Source organism: Arvicola amphibius, chromosome 1, assembly GCF_903992535.2.
Source record: "Arvicola amphibius chromosome 1, mArvAmp1.2, whole genome shotgun sequence".
NCBI lineage: Eukaryota > Metazoa > Chordata > Mammalia > Rodentia > Cricetidae > Arvicola > Arvicola amphibius.
This window is the reverse complement of record NC_052047.1, coordinates 124,748,880-124,766,632: the sequence shown is the minus strand read 5'-3', so window position 1 is coordinate 124,766,632 and position 17,753 is coordinate 124,748,880. Positions and strand designations below refer to the sequence as shown.

Below are 17,753 nucleotides of genomic sequence, written 5' to 3'. Positions count from 1 at the left end.
TGGTTTTCCTCCAATCCCGTCCCTTTGGGAAACTCAGAGAGGCTGTTTTAATGATCAGGAATGAGAGCAATGTCAAATGCAAAATCCTCATGACCTTTGGAACACGACCTTGGGCTTCTAGCCATTGAGTGCATAGCACTCAGGTCAGTCCTGGTTTCCTCTTGGGAAGTCAGGAAATGTATGACAAAGGCATGAGATGGTGGGACTAGTAGCATGTGGCATGTCCCCACCCGCATCGCTCACCCCCAATGATTCAGACAGGGCCAATAATATTGACAGATGTCAATAATGGCCCATCCATACATCACCTGGCGAGCACATCGTTTATAGCAGCAGATCCCTTTAAGTGCTCTTGATCAGGAACAATAGGTGTTAATAGTTCAACCGAATATAGTTGTCAAACACCAGCCAGTGGAGGGAGATCCCTACCAAGAGATCTCAGTGGCACCACAAAGTCCCTCTGGATTAATCATTGACCCTTAATGACAAGGCCCCAGGAAGTGAAAGCATTTCCCTTTCCCTTTCTCCAAATAGGAAACTTGGCGTGGGAAGCAATTCACGTGCGCATGCAGAATTCTTGCCTAGGGAAAGGAGAGGAGTTGCCACATCAAAGCTTTTGCCCGTGCTCCTTCCCAGCAGAACCGTGTGCAGGGAAACCCTCAGCATCCTGGTATCTATAGGAGGTGCTGTGGCTTGAATGCACAGCATCTCCCACGTGATCAAGGGTTCGGAGACTTGGTCCTCAGCAGGTGGCACCATTTTGGAAGGTTGTGGAACCCTTAGGAGATGGAGCCTTGCTGGAGGAAGTGAGTTAGTAGGCGCAAGCTTTGAGGTTCTATACTTTGGCAGTACTTCCTGAATGCTCACTGCTTCCTGGCTACTGATGCAAAGAGACCCGGACACCTTACACTCTTGTCACTTACCGAGTATTTGATGACAATGATGAGAAATGTAAGTAAGGCAGGAGGCAACGTCGACCTAATCCTATGACAATATTAGTCATAACAACAGCAGGTAATCTATGTTGTGTGTGTGTGCCCTAGCTAGTCACCTGGCAGAGAACTTTATCCAAATTATCTCATTTAACCCTCTCAGCAGCCTAATGACATATATCATCGCTACGGCTTCAACGGACACAGAGTTATGTGTTTAAACAATTGGTACTAATTAACTTGAAAGGTTACAGACTCCTCGGGACTGTGGCTTAGCTAGTGGAAGTGGCTCACTGAGGGCAGGCCTTGAAAATGATATCCGCTTTGGATTAGGTTTCCACGCTCTGCTTCCTGCCCACCATGTGACCAGATGTCTTACATTGCTGCCGCCAGGCCTTCTAGTGGACCAATATCCTCTGAAACTGTGGCTCAGAACAGACCTTCCTCCAGTAAGTTGCTTATGCGAGGTATTTAATCACAATTCAAAAGAAAAAGAAAAAAGAAACTAACACACATATTATCCTCCATTTTATAGATGAGGAAACTGAGGCCGGGAAGATCAAGGTCAAACAGCTAGCAACCTAACATCAGTGCCAGGATCTTGGGCTCCATGTTGATGAATACAGCCGAGAGGAAGTGACAGACTGAATTGTGGAACGGGGCAGAAGGGGGAGCAGAATCATGGCTCAGGTGTTGCAGTCACTGTTTTGATTGACAGAGAACATGGTTATCTCAACAGCAGAGACAGAACATGGGAAAATTCAGAAAGACAATAATTAGCGATTTCCATTTTGGGATATGATGGTTATAAGAGTCGGGGCATGTCTAGCTGAGAACTAAGTGGGGGGGCTGGTGTTATGGGGCTCAGGAAAGACCTTGAAAGAACCTTTCAAATGGCACACTAAGTAGGGGTGTGTGTGTCTGTGTGTGTATAGTAACAGGGATGGCCACCACGCATGCTCCATGCAGCTGGCCTGTCCTATTGGCTTTGCTCACAGGATCTTTTAAATTCATATGCTAACTCTTCGAGGCACAGATTTTATTCCCATCTGCCAAGGACACAACTTCCCTCAACATTGTCCCAGACCAGGAGGGAGCAACTCAGACACACTAAGGACTGAGAGGAAACCACGGGCAGAAGCGCTGTCCCGAGGGAAATACCTTTAAAAAGTCAGGCAGGAAAGTTTGCTAAAAGGAAGCATCTTTTCGAATTTGAGCGTATATAGAAGGGACACTGTGGGTTGCCTGAGCTCTTGTCGCGTGAGAGCGAAAGACCACTGAGAGAAGACCTGCAAGTGTCTCTGTAGAGCCTTAGCGGAGGCACACGGACCGGCACCGCCCGAACAAAAAGTGAGCTCTGGGTTCTATGTCCTGCAAACAGGGATGGGAATCTCGGCCTCTTGTTGATCACTGGCTGGACAACTCTGGGGACATTTTTGAATGTCTTGGGCTCCTCTTCTGGAAAACAGGGACAACTGTGGGTCTTATCCTTCGAGGTTGTGATGACAACAACAGGAAGTGATCTGCGCAATGAGGGCCTGGAATGGTTTCTTGTTTCCTCTGTGAAGCATCATCTGCAGAGCACACTTCTAACAGGCCTTAGTTCAGAGCCACTTAAGTTTTAAATGCTGAAGACACAGAGTTCAAGTTTTAAAATTCTCGCTAAGCTTAAAGAAATATACTTGCTGCTGGAAAGATGACTCGGTCAGTAAAGTGCTTGCCACTCAAGCACGAGCACCTGAATTCTGCCCCCAGCACCCATACAAAAAAACACAAAACAAAAAACAAAAAAAAAAAGTCAGGCACAGTGGTCGGTGCCTGCTCCAGTGGGGTGAAGGCAGAAAGATTCCCTGGGCTAGCCAGCCAGCCCGGTTCAGTGAGAGACCCGGCCTCAAAAAACAGAATGGGAAGCAATTGAGGAAGATACCCATTACATCAACCTTGACCTCCACATGCACATAAACACATGTGCGCATGCATGCCCATGCGCACACACACACATACACACACACATGAACTTGTATACATACCACACAAAAGTGCACCCATCAACTTTAATGGAAGAACAATATCCACACGGTGAGAATGTATCTCATATTCACTCTGCTATGGGAAATTTAAAGACACAAATGATAAAAACAAAAGGACGTGAAGAGGCAAATTTCAGATTATGCAAAGATATGAGATAAGAAAGTTCTAGAAAAAAAAAGCTTAAATAAATGTATTTATAATTTGAGAGTGAAAAAGACATTTCCCAAGGGTTAAAACCAAGAAGCAACAAAGAAAGTTGTGCCTAATGATGTTAAAAACTAAAACTGTATGTGTAATTAAAAAAGAAAGAAACCACAAAAAACCCCAAATAACAAATAAGCCTAAAGCCTAATATCAAGCTAGATAAAATGTATTTGCAACATCGACTACAGAAGGGATCATTAACTTATAAATATGAATTATAAGTTAAGTGACTAAGTGTGATTATGTGCTAAGAAGAAAAATACAACCCAAAGGGAAATTACAAAAGGGGGGAATTAATTTTCTTTTTATGGGTGCAGGGAATTGAACTTGGGGTTTCACAGACACTAGATGAGTATATTCCCACTGAGCTATATTTCTAGCCGGAGAAATCTGTTTTTAAAAACATTTATATTTATTTTAAATTATGTGTATGTGTGGTAGATATGGGCACTTAAGTTCAGGGGCCTACAGAGGCCAGAAGAGGGAGTGTAGCACAAATCCTATTTGGTCTTAATAAGAAAAACCCAGAGTCAGATATTAGGAAGTGAAAGCTGAAAGATCAGAGAAGCAGAGCAGCCAGCCACTAGATTTCTTACCTCTACGCAGTTCTCAGAAGGGAAGGATATCCTGTCCCTAAAGTCCTCAAACTGAATGCCTTGAGCTTCTGCCTCCTCCCACTTATATTCCTCTCTCCACCCAGCCATATTCCTTCCTGTCTCTGTGAGTTCAAGGCCACCCTGGGCTACACTAGATTGATCAAGTCTCAAACAGAAACAGAGCCAGGTGGTGGTGGCTCACAGCGCCCAGTACTTGGGAGTCACGTGCCTTTAATCCCAGCACTAGGGAGGTGGAGACAGGAAGGGATATGGCTGAGCAGGGAGAGGAATGTAAGGCAGGAGACAGGAGCTCAGTGCAGTCTGAGGCTTGGTAGAGACAGATGTAGTCAGGAGATGCAGTCTGAGGACAGGATCGTTCCTTTGGTCTGGGCATTGGTAGAGGTAAAAGAACTCTCTAGTGGCTGGCTGCTCAGGCACTTGGTCTTAGGGTTCCTAGAGAGAGGATCTTGTGTGAGGATTCAGTGGAGGTAAAAAGTCTCTCTAGTGGCCGGCTCCATTACTTCTCTGATCTTCCAGCATTTAGCCAGAAATCTAGTTCCAGATTTTCAATATTAAGACCAACTAGAATTTGCGTTACAAGGGAATCAGATTTCCTGGGGCTGGAGTCACAGGCTCCCTAATAGGTATACTGGGAGCTGAGAATGGGTCTTCCGCAAGAGCAATATTGTGTACTTAACTGCTAAATCATCTCTCTAGCCACCCTGAGAAAACGATTTTATAGAGTTGAAATACACAAAATGTGCTCAAATTTGATTCACAATTAAGGAAACAGCCTTCAAGCATGTGCTGGGTGAAGCGAGTGAGGGAGGTGTCAGTTGGATGTCTCAGAAAAAGAGCATTGCATGCAGAGGCCTGCGTGTGCAAACGCCCTGAGGCAGGAATGTACTTGCTGCCATCCCCAGCGAAGCCAGAGTGGGAGTAGAGTGACCAAGGGGCAGGAGGGACAGGGGAGGTCCCAGAGCATGATCCCCGTGGCCATGCAAGGACAGGGAATTTCCATCTCAGTTTGAGAAGCTCTAAGTGACAAGATCTGTTGTGTTTGAATGAGGTCGCCAGGATTGTCCAGAACGCGGACTGTGGATGACAGGAGTGACGCTGGAAACGATGAGTCCAGGTAGGAGACTGTTGCAACCTTCAGCTGAGAGAGGTTGAGGGCTTGGAGGAAGGGGGTTGCGGGGAAGATGCATTTGGACTTGGGCTATAACACATTTGCGTTTAGGGTTGATGTGATGTGCAGGTGGGTGGGAACTGATGGAGAAGAGAAAAGGAGTTGGTGACCTTGAGTCTTTGGCTTGAGCTGCTTGGAACGTGAGTACCACTAAGTATTGAACGTATCTGCAGGAAAAGGGGATTGAAGCCTTGTGTTCCTTTATGGTAGGTTTAAAATTACAGTGTGGAAGCCAAGGGGGCGGCTGGTGGGGAGACAGTGTGAAAGAGAGTGTTGGGGACTAGACTGGCATCAGGGGCACTAGATGTGAATGATCATCATTGTCTAGAGGGGAGAGAGGATGGGTAGGGTTGTGGGTGAAGGGCCAGGTTAAGAGAGCTCATTGGGGGAAGACGGCATGTCATAGGGGATCTCTGCTGCTGGTTTTCTGTGCCTTGGATGTCAAGACCCAAAGGAGCCACCGCTGAAATCTTCGGGGACCGTTTTTCTCAAAATAAATAAGTAAGTAAGTAAGTAAATAAATAAATAAATCCACTTCCCATCTCCACTAGAAGGAAGGTTGCTGATTTGCAGGGCTCCCCAGAGGCTGTGAAAGGAGCTGAGAAACAGCTTCTAGCAGTTCTGCCCCCCACCCCCACCCCTTCCTAGAACAATGAAATCTTTATGTGAGACAGCGCAGAGGGGATGCAGGAAGTAGGGGTTAAGCAAGGGGGCAAAGCCGCTGTGGAGCGTGATTTCCCTGCTAATAAGCAGCTTACATGGCTGGCAGATCACAGCCTCCCTGTTAAGTGTTTCTGTGGTTTTTCAAATGGAGCTGTCACTGCCCATTAGGTTCAGGGGTGCTCCCTAAATGGAGACGTCAGCTCTTGGGAGGCACAGCCTGGGATCTGTTCTATGCCTGCTGTGTCACTGGAGGGGATGGGCAGCTTGGTGACTGGGACCTAATTATCAACGTAGTCTGGACCACACCTGCCTCCCTGACTGTCCTGGGTAGATATTCTAGCCTCATTTAGTGCCTGGCAGCAGATCCAACCTCCTTGTCATCGGGGTTCACCAGAGAGGCCTCCGGCATAGGAACAGGGGATGAAGCCAACTAGGGTACTTAAACCACAGGCACCCATTCCACGAGTGGAGTGAGCAGTTTTGCCTGATGGAATCATGCTCATTCGTGGATCTAAACGCCTAGGCAGAAAAGCTGATTTGTTTGAGCAGTTGCATAGGAGGCATGCCTACCCCTTTCAAGTTTTTATCTCAGTAGGTTGCCAGCAGCTTGGAGTGTGGCCACTACGTGTGGGGCTGGAGTGTTGCTCAGCAGTTAAGCACGCACTGCCCATGCAGAGAACCCTGGGTTCCATCCCTGCCACCATGAAAACAAACAGATGTGGTGTTTGCTCAGCTGTGCCCAGCATAAGGATATTCAAAAGGTCAAAAGACAGTAGAACCCATGTCCTTATCCCCAGGAGCTGCTTTCCAAGATCCCCTGGGCCAGGGTTACCTGAAATGGTAGATACCACCAAACCCTCTATAGAAAGTTCTTTCATTTAACATATAAATTACACATAGTAAAAGATTAAAGACTAACAATAAGCAGATCAATTATAATAATATAGTTCATTAGAAGATTTTTTTTTCTCCTTTTCCTGATATCCTAATGGTTCTGGACACAGTCATTGACAGGTAACTAAAAGAAACCATGAATGATGGGGAAGAAACATTCTAGGCCTTTTGCTTGTCTTGTCTCAAATGCATCCCATTACCCAAAGTCCACATTCTTTGTTTTGAGTCAGGGACTCATTGTGTAGCCCTGGCTGGCCTAGAACTCCCTCTGTGGAACAGGCTGGCCTTGAACTCACAGAGATCTGCCTGCCTCTGCCTCCTGAGTGCTGGGATTGAATTGGCCTCAAAGACCAAACTCTTTAGAGTGACTTTCTCCGGGCACTTTCCATGGTGCCCTTTCGGGTCCATCACCCCCTGCCATTATCTACCAGCTGCAACGCACTAGAGCCTTCTGGTCCATCGCCCTCTGTCCTTACCCACCAGCCTGCAGCACGCTAGAGCCAAGCCGAGCTGTTTTGGTACTGAGGCTACTCACATGCTCTGCTCATCTCCGCCAAGAACTTGTGTCTCCCACCTGTTCCACCTCTCCCCATTAGTTTCTACCCACCCTGCCGCTAGAGGGGAGTCACTCCCTGGGAGGCCTTTCCTGGTCCTCCTCTATGTTCCTATAGCCCATGTGGACACAGGAACCAAGAAATCACTGGAGTAAGAAAAAAAATTAGAATCATCTATTAACCAATAGGGAAAAGTGAAATAAATAATGACACATCTAGTTGATGTATCACCATGAAAAAAAAATCTTTGAAAAGTTAAGAAACAAGATGTAGAAAATATCAAACAGCATCATTTTATATATAATTTCTAAAAGACTACAATGAGTTTTCATTCTATAAATTACAGTGTGTGACAACGACAGCCTTGTTTGAGGCAGGGTCTCTTTGTTGCTGCCATCTGTGTGCACCAGACTCTAAACTGGCTGCCCTGAGAGTTTCTGGAGTTTTCCTGTCTCTAGCCACCTTCTTTGGCTTTGTAGGAATTGTGGGGCTTCTAAATCAAGCCCTCAAGTTGCTATGGAAGTGCACTAACCATTGAACCACCCCTCCAGGCCAGGAAGGGTCTTTAGTGTTTGATAGCAAGTTTGTCTTATTTCTGTTTTCTTAATTATAATTTAAAAATAGCGCACCAAATATGTCTAAACGCCACCCCCTCAGGGAAGCTGTTCTCTGCCTCCTCCAAATCAAGCTCCCACATTCTCATCTCTTGATAGTCTCCACCAGGACACCCCGTTCCATGTTATCAGCAAAAGACACCACCTATGTACCTCAGTTTGTCTCATGCATTCATTTGTTCACCCCACTATCCCCTATTTCCTCTACAATAGAAGATCTACGAGGGCACAGTCACTTTTTGTTGTTGTTGTTGTTGTTCAACAGTCTGTTTCCAAGACCAAGGACAAGCCCGCCATTTTATTGAACGGATTAACAACGGAGTCTGTTCTGTGCTGCTGATGATAAACCAGGTGCTGTGTTGAGCACCTCCAGGCATCCTGTCTCAGTCCACGTAGCTCTACAAGGTGTGCATCACACAATGAGGGAATGGGTTTACAGGGCTTAAATGTCCATGATTTGATCCCACGGGTGACAGACTCAACCCCTCCCATCAGTCATCTCCTTTGGCAAAAACAAACTTCTAAACGGCACCAAAAGAAACAAAGTCTACCACGTCATGTGTATTACATAGGTGTGTGTGTGCATTTGTGAGGAGGTTGCACGTGCCTGTGAGGGTGCACACACCGTGTGAGCACAAGATAGGCCGGAAGAGGATGTTAGGCACCCTCCTAGTGCCTCGAGATAAAGTTTATTTCTGAACCTGAAACTCGCCATCTGGGCTAGCCTGGCTGGCAGCTAGTTAGCTGTAGGGATCTGCCTGTCTCCCCTTCCCCAACATTGGGGTTATAAGGCCTCAGTGACCTTAACATGACCCTAACAGTGAATCTTGTTAACCTGGTTTTTATGTGGGTGCTGAGAACTCTATCAGGTTCTCAGGTCCTCAGTCTAACCCACTGCATTGTTTCCCAAGCTCCAGATCCTAATGGTTTCATTAAGTGACTGTTTGGTCTTTGCCCTGGGTGACTGGGTGAAGAAGGAGATGGATATCTTTTATCCTTTAAGCAGGTTTAGAGTCATTATTTTTAATATGCTTAAAAAAAAAGACTAAGTGGAATACTCAGTAAACATTTTCTGTGTCAATAAAAGTAACTTTTTTTTCTCATTTATTCTTCACCGTTCATCCTAGATTCACATGGCTGCTGGAAATAAACTGTCATAGTTACTCTCCTTCCTATTTGTCTGCTTTTAAAGACCCAGTTCCCACCAATCTGCGAAATAGGTGGGGGAAAGATTATCCCATTGCAGCGGGAAAATTGAAAAACTGACACTATATTTGGGGCCCCCTTGGAGTAAATCAGAAGAGGCAAGATGCAGGAATTCTTTAGTTCTGTCACGGGCTTTCTACAGTACCCCCACTCTCCCAGAGTATGCCCTCCACCACGCGGCATGGCCTTGAAAGCTCAGACGACCTGAGTACAGCCCTAGCTCGTTCCCAGCGTAACCTGTTGGCACATTAGCTAAGCTTCCAACATTCACACCTCATGAGGGCAGTGATGGACAAACACCTCAGACTTTAGACTGAAGGCTTCATTATTGATGATGCTATTACTGTGTTATGCTCAGTAACAAGATTCACTAGTAGGGCCATTCCACTTATTACGGTCAGACATTTTCCTGTGAAGTTTATTACCAAGCTTAAGAGGAAGCTTTGTACTTGGAAGTTGCATATGAATTCAGATAAAGATGGTGGTTACATGTGATCCCATGTATAAAGTACAAAGACTCATTCTGTTTTGAAGCTATGTAACAAACTGAAGTAGTTACTGCACCTCTCAGAATGGGGCAGTTGGATCCTGCCCTTGGCATTCTTCTGTTGATTAATTCTTTAGAATCTTAATAATTGTTTTCCTAAATCCTAAGAAGATGAAACAGAAAACTTGTTAAGAAGAACACGGAAGTGTAATCAAAATTTCAGAATAAGAGATGCTGCTGTTTTCCACACATCTAATTTTGAGCACGGCTACATCGGATGCCAAAGGCTGACTCTGTTCTGCCAGTGAACATATGGTGTGGTCATGGTGTACTCTGGCTAGTGTGGCTCTCAGAGGCTCTGTCCTAACTCACCCAACACGGAAAATTCCTCTCCAGTTAGCTATAAGCATAGCAAGAATCTGCCACTTAAACTCTGAGGCCCAAGTCTGGTGAGGTATAGAGGCTGTGAGGTGTGGGGGCTGTGAGATGCGGGGGTCTGTGAGCTGTGGGGTCTGTGAGGTGTGGGGTCTGTGAGGTGCGGAGACTGTGAGGTGTGGGGGCTGTGAGGTATGAGGGCCGTGAGCTGTGGGGGGCTGTGAGATGCCGGGTCTGTGAGGTGCGGGGTCTGTGATGTGTGTTGGGGTCTGTGAGGTGTGGGGTCTATAAGGTGTGGGGTCTGTGAGGTGTGGGGGGCTGTGAGGTGTGGGAAGTCTGTGAGGTGTGGGGGGCTGTGAGGTGTGGGGGCTGTGAGGTGTGGGGTCTCTGAGGTGTGGGGAGGCTGTGAGGTGTGGGGGGGTCTCTGAGGTGTGGGGGGCTGTGAGGTGTGGGGGCTGTGAGGTATGGGGGGGCTGTGAGGTGTGGGGGGCCGTGAGATGCAGGGTCTGTGAGGTGTGTGGGGTCTGTGAGGTGTGGGGAGCAGTGAGGTGCGGGGTCTGTGAGGTGTGGGGGGCTGTGAGGTGTGGGGGGTCTGTGAGGTGTGGGGGGGCTGTGAGGTGTGGGGGGGGCTGTGAGGTGTGGGGGGCCATGAGATGCAGGGTCTGTGAGGTACGGGGGTCTGTGAGGTGTGGGGGCTGTGAAGAATGGGGGGCTGTGAACTATAGGAAGAGCTACAAGGTGCAAGCAGGACCTAGGGCTTCAGTTAGAGATTTGAGGAAAGCTGCATGCTCAGGCAAGAAGTGTCCGTTTCCAGTTCTAGCAAGACTCACTCCCTTGAAGAGACATTTCAAGCAGGTACACACACCACTGCTGAGTTGTTTTGAAAATGGATTTAGGGATGGCGCTATTTTGGGCTTGTTTTTAAGGATATGCACTCTGTTAATAACAAATAGACTTTGTTATTTCTTTCTGGGTTACAGGCAGATCTTAACTCTCCAAATTCTACTGTCATTGGATATGACTTTTTACAGAGTTGAAGTTTCTTCCAGAAGTAGCTGGGGAGACAGGAAAACCTACAAACACAGCGTCATGAAACGGGAAGAACTTTGAAAGGAGGAGGCCTAGGAGGTAAATAAGTTGCTCAAGAGCTTTCTATGCAAGCATTGGGGCCTCAGTTCAATCCCCAGAAGCCATGTAAAAAACCTGGCACAGTGGCAAACACCTGTAGTCCAGTACTGAGTGGGTGGAGACAGACAGATTCATTGGCCAGCCAGCCTAAGCTAAAGTAAGGTGAGCACCAGGTCAAGAGACTCATATGAATAAATAAATAAATAATAAAATAATGGACAGAGCTGAGGAGTGATATTTAAGTTCTCCAGCCTCCATGCACGCATAAACCCACACACAAATATGCATGGGCACACACACACACGCACACACACACACACACACTCAGAGAATAGAGAGATTCTGAATTTAGCTTATAGATACACAGTTGTTCCTCATTAGTTCCAAATATCTTTTTGTCTCCTTAAGTACCTCAGTTCTTGGATGCTGCAGATCCTTATATAGAGTGTGGGTAGAACCTACGTACACAGTATGAATCAGTTGACATAAGATACCTAACATGATGCAAATGCTTTGCAAGTGGTTTTTAACCGATTCCACTCTGGGAATGATGTCAAGATAGTGTTCTAACATGTTCTACAGAGACACAAAATTCAATTTCTTTAAAAAGAATTCATCCATGGTTGGTTGAATGCAAAGATACAGAACCTGGGGACACAAAAGGTCAAGAGTATTCACATATTCAAGAACTTATTAAAACAAAGCAGAGTTTAATGTGTTGATCAGTGTCACCTCCAAGGCGAAGAGACTAGAGCAAGGAGCAGAGGTGGCCCACATTCAGATGCGTTTAGAAGTGGAATTCTGAGCTTTCATCTAGGTTGGCATCTTAATTGGCTAGTGTTTTAAAAAAAAATCAACCAAGATTTGGCAATTTTGTGTATATGTTTGAGTATATATGTGCATATAGAGAAAGTTGTATGTAGTTATATGCAGTACTTATATGGAACATGAAGTATTTCTTAGCTTGTATACTTATCTACAGTGTTCTGAAGAAACTAGGACATAAAAGTCACTCCAAGAGAGGGCAACAAGGCTCCTAGCAAAAGGGGTGGGAGACTTAATTTCACTGTGTAGCCTTTAAAAAATACTCCTTGAAACATACCTAAACATAATAAAGGCAATATACAGCAAGCCAACAGCCAACCTCAAACTAAAAAGAGAGAAACTCACAGTGATCTCACTGAAATCAGGAACAAGACAAGGTTGTCCACTCTCTCCACAGCTATTCAATACAGTTCTTGAGGTCCTAGCTAGAGCAATAAGACAACAAAAGGAGATCAAGGGGATACAAATCGGAAAAGAAGAAGTCAACCACTTGCTGTTTGCTGATGATATGATAGTTTACATAAGCAACCCAAAAAAAATCTACCTAGGAACTTCTACAACTCATAAACACTTTCAGTAATATAGCAGGATACAAAATTAATCCAGAAAAATCAGTAGCCCTCCTGTACACAGATGATAAATAGGCTGAGAAAGAAATCAGAGAAACATCACCCTTCACAATAGTCACAAATAGCATAAATATCTTGGAGTAACTATAACCCAACAAGTAGAAGACCTGTATGACAAGAACTTTAAATCTTTGAAGAAAGAAATTGAAGAAGACACCAGAAAATGGAAAGATCTTCCATGCTCTTGGGTAAGTAGAATTAACATAGTAAAATTAGCAATCTTACCAAAAGCAATCTACAGATTCAATGCAATGCCCTGCAAAATTCCAGCAAAATTCTTCACAGACCTCAAAAGAACAGTACTCAACTTAATATGTGAAAGAAAAAACAAACAAACAAACAAACAAAACCCAGGATAGCCAAAACAATCCTGTACAATAAAAGGAACTTCTGGAGAAATCACAATCCCTGACTTCAAACTCTACTACAGAGCTATAGTACTGAAAACAGCCTGGTACTGGCATAAAAACAGGCAGGAGGACCAATGAAACCAAATCAAAGATACAGATATTAATCCACATACCTACAAACACCTGATTTTTGACAAAGAAGCAAAAATTATCAAATGGAAAAAAGAAAGCGTATTTAACAAAAGGTGCTGGCATAACTGGATATCAACATGTTGAAGAATGAAAATAGATCCATATCTATCACCATGCACAAAACTCAAGCCCAAATGGATCAAAGACCTCAACATAAATCCAACCACACTGAACCTCATAGATGAGGAAGTGGGAAGTACACTTGAACACATTGGCACAGGAGACCACTTCCTTATTGTAACCCCAGCTGCACAGACATTGAGAGAAACAATTAATAAATGGGACCTCCTGAAACTGAAAAGCTTCTGTAAAGCAAAGGACATGGTCAACAAGACAAAATGGTATCCTACAGAATGGGGAAAGATTTTCACTAACCCCACATCAGACAGAGGACTGCTCTCCAAAATATATAAGAACTCAAGAAATTGGTCATCAAAAGAACAAATAATCCAATAAAAATAATGGAGTACAGACATAAACAGACAACTCTCAAGAGAGAAATCTAAAATGGGTGAAAGACACTTAAGAAAATGCTCAACATCCTTAGCCATCAGAGAAATGCAAATTAAAACAACTCTGAGATTCCATTTTACACCTGTAAAAATGGCCAAGATCAAAAACACTGATGACAACTTATGCTGGAGAGGTTTGCAGTAAAAAGAACACTTCTGCATTGCTGGTGGGAGTGCAAGCTGGTACAGCCCCTTTGGATGTCAGTGTGGCGATTTCTCAAAAAATTAGAAAACAACCTTCCTCCAAACCCAGTAATACCACTTTTGGGTATATACCAAAAGGATGCTCAATTGTACCACAAGGACATGTACTCAACTATGTTCATAGCAGCATTGTTTGTCATAGCCAAAACCTGGAAACAATCTAAATGCCTCTCAACTGAAGAATGGATAAGAAAAATGTGGTACATTTACACAATGGAGTACTACACAGCAGAAAAAAATAATGACATCTTGAAATTGCAGGCAAATGGATGGAGCTAGGAAACATCATATTGAGGGAGGTAACCCAGACCCAGAAAGACAAATATCTTATGTACTTACTCATAAGTGACTTTTAGACATAAAGCAAAGAAAACCAGCCTAAAAATCACAATCCCAGAGAACCTAGACAACAATGAGGACCCTAAGAGAGACATACATAGGTCTAATCTACATGGGAAGTAGAAAAAGACACGATCTCCTGAGTAAATTGGGAACATGGGGACCATGAGAGAGGGTTGAAGGGGAGGGGAGAGGCAGGGAGGGAATTAGAGTAAAATGTATAGCTCAATAAAAATCAATTTAAAGAAAAGAGGGGAAAAATACTTCTTGATAGTTTTACATATACACACATTGACTCCTAGGCATTACACTGTTTTCTGTCACCCACCTACACTGAACCCCTTCTCTTTCCCAGAAAGTTCCCCTCCTATTCCCACATCTTTACTGGATGGGTGACTTCCTCAGTTAATTGGTACTGTTGGCATGAGCATGGGCTGGTCATTATCTATTGGATTACAAGCAAGGTCCCTGTGGCACTGAAGAGAAAGACACCACTCCTTCCAGCACTCATGAATAATAATCAAGAAGGGGTGGAACCTCATGAGCACCCTCCACCACTTACATTAAGAAATATAGACAATAGTGGAATTGCTGGGTCCTGGGGTAGGTTGATCCCGAATTTCCTGAGAAACCGCCACACTGCTTTCCAAAGTGGTTGCACAAGTGTGCATTCCCACCAGCAATGGATGAGTGTACCCCTTACCCCACAACCTCTCCAGCAAAGGTTATTATTAGTGTTTTGGATTTTAGCCAATCTGACAGGTGTAAGATGATATCTCAAAGTTGTTTGGATTTGCATTTCCCTGATAGCTAGGGAGGTTGAGCATGACCTTAAGTGTCTTTTGGCCATTCGAACTTCTTCTGTTGAGAATTCTCTGTTCAGTTCAGCGCCCCATTTTTTAATTGGGTTAATTGGCATTTTACCGTCTAGTCTCTTGAGTTCCTTATATATTTTAGAGATCAGACCTTTGTCAGTTGCAGGGTTGGTGAAGATCTTTTCCCAGTCAGTAGGCTGCCTTTGTGTCTTAGTGACAATGTCCTTTGCTTTACAGAAGCTGCTCAACTTCAGGAGGTCCCATTTATTCAATGTTGCCCTTAAAGTCTGTGCAGCTGGGGTTATGCGTAGGAAACGGTTCCCTGTGCCCATTTGTTGTAGAGTACTTCCCACTTTCTCCTCTATCAAGCTCAATGTGTTCAAATTAATATTGAGGTCTTTAATCCATTTGGACTTGAGTTTTGTGCATGGTGATAGATATGGATCTACTTTCATTCTTCTACAGGTTGACATCCAGTTATGCCAGCACCATTTGTTGAAGATGCCCTCTTTCTTCCATTGTGTACTTTTGGCTCCTTTATCAAAAATCAGGTGTTCATAGGTTTGTGGTTTAAGATCCGGGTCTTCTATACGATTCCATTGGTCAACTTCTCTGTTTTTATGCCAATACCAAGCTGTTTTCAATACTGTAGCTTTGTAATAGAGTTTGAAGTCAGGGATGGTAATGCCTCCAGAAGAACCTTTATTGTATAAGATTTTTTGGGCTATCCTGGGTTTCTTGTTTTTCCATATAAAGTTGATTATTGTCCTCTCAATCTCTGTGAAGAATTTTAATGGGACCTTGATTGGGATTGCATTGAATCTATAGATTGCTTTTGGTATTGGGAATCTACCCAAGAGATGCCCAATCATACAACAAAAGCATATGCTCATCTATGTTCATAGCAGCATTATTTGTAATAGCCAGATCCTGGAAACAACCTAGATGCCCTTCAGTGGAAGAATGGATGAAGAAACTGTGGAATATATACATGCTAGAATACTACTCAGCGGTAAAAAACAATGACATCTTGAATTTTGCAGGCAAATGGATGGAAATAGAAAACTCTATTCTGAGTGAGGTAACCCAGACCCAAAAAGATGAACATGGGATGTACTCACTCATAATCGGTTTCTAGCCATAATTAAAGAACATCGAGCCTATAAATTTGGGATCCTTGAGAAGATAATAAGAAGGTGAACTCCCAAAAAAAGATATAGTAATCCTCCTGGATATTGGAAGTAGACACGATCGCCAGGCAAAATTGGGAACTTGAGGGTTGGGCAAGACTGGGCCAAGGGAAGATGGGGAGAGAAAAGTGTGAAGGGGAGAACGGGGGGAGCTCGGAGGAATGGGGTGCTTGGGATATAGGAAGGGTGGATATGGGAGCAGGGAAGCATATATCTTAATTTAAGGAGCTACCTGAGGATTGTCAAGAGACTTGACCCTAGAGGGGTTCCCAGGTTTCCAGGGAGACGCCCCCAGTTAGTTCCTTGGGCAGCTGAGGAGAGGGAGCCTGAAAAGGCCAGTTCCTATAGCCATACTGATGAATTTCTTGCATATCACCATAGAACCTCCACCTGACGATAGATGAAGAAAATGACAGAGCCCCACATTGGAGCACCGGACTGAGCTCCCAAGGTCCTGATGAGGAGCAGAAGGAGAGAGAACATGAGAAAGAAAGTCAGGACCGTGAGGGAACAACCATCTGGCGACAGATGGGGAAGGTGACTGAGCCTCACATTGGAGCACTGGACTGAGCTCCCAAGGTCCTGATGAGGAGCAGAAGGAGCGAGAACATGAGGGAGAAAGTCAGGAACGAGAGGGGTGCGTTCACTCATGGAGACGGTGGGACAGAACTAATGGGAGATCACCAACTCCAGTTGGAATGGGACTGATGGATCATGCGACCAAACCCGTCTCTCTGAGTGTGGCCAACAGCGGGGGCTGTCTGAGAAGCAAAGGACAATGGCTCTGGGCTCTGATTCTTCTGCATGGACGGGCTCTGTGGGAGCCTTCTCAGCTTGGTCGATCACCTTCCTGGACCTGGGGGGAGTTGGGAGGACCTTGGTCTTAGTATAGAGTGGGGAACCCTGATGGCTCCTCGGCCTTGAGAGGGAGGGAGGGGAGGTATGGGTGGAGGGGAGGGGAGGGAAGGGGGAGAAGGAGGGGAGGGAAGGGGAGGAGGAGGGGAGGGAGGGGGGAGGAGGAGGGAAGGAGATGGAAATTTTTAAATATAAAAAAAATAATAAACCATGAGGGAAAAAAAAATAGAAAAAAAAGCTAAAAATAAATAAATAAATAAATAAATAAATAAATAAATAAATAAATAAATAAATAATGAAACAAAAAGAAATATAGACAAGGCTCAATCTTCAGTTGCTCACTGCACAGCTTTGGATGTGATTGGAAAGGTTGATTTTTCAGATGTTCTTTAAAGGAAGATCCAAGCATGAAGTAATGAGGTCAAGAAAGACCTCAGGCCTGTGAGAGCAGGCAATTTCCAGGTCATGGATGACTCAATGGGAGTAATGTCAAGGGAGTGTTGGGAACTGATTACACCAGAAAGGAAGAGAAAACAAATGATCACTAACCAGAACCAGCTAGAACCCAGCCACCTTGCCTAAGTCTGTGTGCAAAGTTAGGTGGTGAAGCTGACGACTTCATAGTAAGGAGAGAGTTCACAGTAAATAGAGACTTCACAGTCAGTAAGTTCCTGAGAAGAGATTTTTTTAAGATGAAAACAAGCTGGCAGAAGAGGACCAGAAAGGAGTCAGAATGGATAGCTTGTCTACACAGTGGACATCTTTTCTCCCAGCAACAGAGAAACAGATCCTTTCTTACACATCATGCTTTGTTTAGCTAGGAATAGAGCTATTCTCTTGGCTCAGGGGGACAGATGACCCAGGCCAAGCCAATTAGCATAATCCATCCCCCTGGTGACATGTAATTGAAAAGAAGCATATGGCCTACTCTTGCCTCATAAGATTAAGTCTAAAGCTTCCAGGAATTTA

At 44.6% G+C, this 17,753-nt stretch overlaps 1 protein-coding gene across 2 annotated transcripts in view; it reads right to left on the bottom strand.

Moving 5' to 3' along the window:
- The window catches only part of Prkcb (protein kinase C beta), a 342,543-nt gene that overhangs the window by 7,072 nt on the left and 317,718 nt on the right, over window positions 1–17,753 (bottom strand). The window lies entirely within an intron of this gene.